General features: G+C 38.5%; 1 protein-coding gene across 1 annotated transcript in view; it reads right to left on the bottom strand.

Annotated features, from left to right (window-relative positions):
- Positions 1-262, bottom strand: part of tenm4 (teneurin transmembrane protein 4) — a 147307-nt gene extending 147045 nt beyond the window's left edge. The window contains exon 1 of the mRNA XM_085430647.1: positions 1-262. This exon is cut by the window's left edge and continues 204 nt beyond it. The gene's annotated coding sequence lies outside the window, so the exon portion shown is untranslated.
- Between the last annotated feature and the right edge of the window lie 3389 nt (positions 263-3651).

The following is a 3651-nucleotide window of genomic DNA, read 5'->3' as shown; positions in this document are numbered from 1 at the left end:
AGGTGCCGCTGCTGTTGCTGCAGCTGCTTACAGTGCTCTCAGAGAAGCAGCACACATGGACGAGAAAGGCAGCCGTCCAAGATGCCCATTTACATGCACAGCCCTAATTGAACGCCTTCAAAATCCTTAGGGAGAAATATGTTAAACAGTCCCCGAACACAGAGTGGGAGATAAGGTGACACGCCAGCCGACGTGCTGGGGAATGGCAAGCTGCGTGGTCCCTCACGATTTACAATTACGAGTTTGGAGAATAGATGAGTGAGCGACTGTGCGTGGTCGCCCCCTTCGGTATGGGCTACTGGCGCTATATCTGCCCGTTTTTCTCCGCGGAAAATCGCTCTAGTAATAACCCTACAGGGGGGGGGGGGGGGGGGGGGGGGTTGTCCTAATGTTATTTACATTCAACACATTGTGTTTCATCCTATTCTCCACCAGACACGGAAAACCTAAGAAACATATTCGATAGATAACAATTTTAAAGGAGACTTCCGAAACATAATTAGGACTTAATAAGTTAGACGTGAATGATGTCCTCCTATTAAGTTTTGGTCAAAGCGCATCGTTTTTAATAATTATAAAGGTCATAATTAAGCAGAATTAGTGTTGCACACTGCAAGTGCGCCCTTCCATATGTGTGCAGGGTGCCAGTTACTGTTACTCAAAATGTCCATGTGTAGTGTTTTATTTTGGAGGGAGATGCTTAACCATTACAAATATAGTCGATGAAACATTAAATAAGGTTGCCTACTACTCGTAAAATCAATGGAATGGGAATAAAGAAACATTAAGTTGCGATTTAAAGGTAAATGGTAGATTTTGTGTTAAGTCGCAATTGCTGCTGATATGATAAAGCTGAATTGTTTCCAATAAAGTCAAAACTACGATGTTTAAAATGGGCTTTCATTAGTAAATGCAACCTAAAATGTACTAATAAAGTTGTACAGCTCAATATTGCAACATTTGAGAATGAGGGTGTTTCCCTCAACCTGTGCTGAAACCGCTGACACTAGAGTTTGGTAGGTTAACGAGGAGACCATCTGTCTTGTTTCATCTGACAAAACTTTTGTCTGGCCAGGTTCTGATCCTAAATCCGCTGCCCCATACTTATCTCAAATTCCTAGTTTCTCCTCCTTGGTTAAAAAGACTGGTCAAGAGTTCCTGGCCCTGGAAGTGTGTTTGGTCACCCAGAGAACAAGAGAGGGGCCATGTGTGGCCTTTAATTCACTGCATTGTCTGCCAAAAGCTAATCTTGGCCAGGCTCAGAGTCTTACTGCTCATGGGCTGTGAATGGATGAGTGAAAAGTTAAATATGCTTTCAAATGTAAAACTGAAGACCAGCCTGGTATTGTGGTTTGTGTCATTGTGGGAATGTGAGATTTGCCGTTGACCCAGGCAACAGGAGGAAAAGTGCCAGTTTCAGTTTGAGATGCTGCATTCAGGCTCATGTTTGCATGCGATAGGCTGTAATTCAGTGGTCATTACATTGATTTTCATGCCGCTTCATGTGTAAAAAAAGAAACTGACGGCTCACAGTGGTAGCCTTTACTCAACCGTCACACAAAATTGATGGCACACTGTATACATCAGACACCCAATCCATGTTGTTCGAGCTCCATGATTTGACCTTCATGATATACTATGTTTGTTTTGGTTAATGCTCATTGCTTTTGTAACATAAAATTCATGGGAAACAAACTTTTTAAAAATCAAATGGACAAGACACGCTCGTAACAACAGGCAGGCAGATCAGTGAAGTGATGATCTTAACAGAGATTTGGTAGAGTAAATAAAGAGGAAGTATCTCTACCAGGAGTTGGTGGAGACCAAAATCTGAGCTAAAAGATACCCAGTACCACACTTACATGTGCCACATTGCCAGACATGTGACTATATTGCTTTTAACTGCTTGGAGGTATTGCAAGGAGGTATTTCTGTAGTCTATTGATACTAGATAGTGGAAAAGGGGTGGGATTAAATAAGCTTATGCTTCTTCCTGCTCCTTTTTGAACATGGACGTTATTTGGAGTTGTGGTTGCTCGTTTTCCTTTTGTTTGCTTTGTTCATTTGTCTCTTTTAATTCTATTTTTTTTATACTTTTTCAACATGTTCAAAATAAAGATTCAATCAATCAATCAATCAATTTTTAAACAACTGTTTGTTAACAACTTTGCCTGAAAATAGCTGCTTTAGCCCCTCCCCCTTTATGCACACTTGCTTCTGATTAGCTGTTCTTGAAAACCACAGCTCTAAGAAGATGAAAAATTGTCTCAAGTGATTGGAGCGGTGTGAAGCCAGATCTTTTAGCTCAGTAGAATTACTTGCACATGTGCTGACTGCAATACTTTAAACTTTCACGTGGAATGTGAGCATTCACTGTGATATGACTAATATATGCATCAAACACATGACTAATGATCTTTGGCAAAACTGGGTTACACCAGCAGCAAATAAATAAATGCTTACATGCACAAATAAAAATAACACAAATAAAAAATATAGGATACAGAATACAACTGATCATGTGAAAATGCAATTTTCTTTAGACTAAGATAAATTAAATGTACATATCTAACATACTAGACTGGTTCTTGTGAAATAAAATTCACATTTATACAAAACAGAGAATATATTCCTTTGCAATGAAGAATTTATTATCACAGCTATGCAGCTTATCTTAACTACAGATGGAGATAGCAATACCTGTTCAGAGGAGTGACAGTCATGTTAATGGCTGTCGACTCTCATAATCTGTGTTATAATTAGAACATGCTGCGCATGTGGTTGGAGACAGAATGTGGTAAATAAATAAATAAATATCTTATGGAAAATCCATATCTCATTGCTGCCATTAGATAGTGGGCTTGTGAAATATGAGATCAATAACTCAGTTGATCTCTTTTAACAACAGAAATTCTGGACTGTTTAAAACCATATAGCATTTGGCGCTGTTATTAATCAATTGCACAACAACTGATTTCAGTCCCTTTGCTAATCACTTGGTTGTCATATAAGCTTGTGAATGTTCAGTCTCCAGCAGTGCATTCTTGTAATATCAAAGAGAAAAATATGTTAGTTTTTGAATTAAGGCTCAGTGCTGTGACTCAAATTATATGCCCCATAAAACTCCTAATTAGGGAATGTTGGGCTATGCTGTCCTCTTACTTTCCTACTTTTCTTCTAATGAACAAAGGGAATCATTAGAAAACACAGCCACGTGGTATGTGCGGTTCTCCACTATTCTTGCATGCTGTAATGCTGTTATAAAGCATCTTATCAGTCACAGCAGAACACATAAATCACAAAATATTCAAGAAATCCTTTTAATTGGACCAAAGCCCTTTTTCTATATTAAAAAAAAAAAAAAAAAAAACCCCAACAAAGCTAAATGAAAACAGTGGTTTGTAAAGACAAGGCTTCCATCACAGTCAATGTGGTGGAAGGCTGTTTAGATTCAATCATTTCATTTTATTTACACTCACAGTAAGTGACTAATTAGTAAATACTTTGCACTAAAACAGTGGCCCTCTGTTGAGCTAATTTGGTTTTATTCTCTTTTGAGGAGAATATGAGGCAGCATATAGTCATAACCTAAACTTCTCTGAACTTGAATGTTTTAGCCATCTTTCTAAATCCTCAGTGTCAACCACCAGG

Source organism: Copadichromis virginalis, linkage group LG14 (assembly GCF_057382275.1).
Source record: "Copadichromis virginalis isolate Kocher_CV1m ecotype Utaka linkage group LG14, C_Virginalis_male_GT1.1, whole genome shotgun sequence".
Taxonomy (NCBI): domain Eukaryota; kingdom Metazoa; phylum Chordata; class Actinopteri; order Cichliformes; family Cichlidae; genus Copadichromis; species Copadichromis virginalis.
This window is presented reverse-complemented; position numbering and strand designations above follow the sequence as displayed.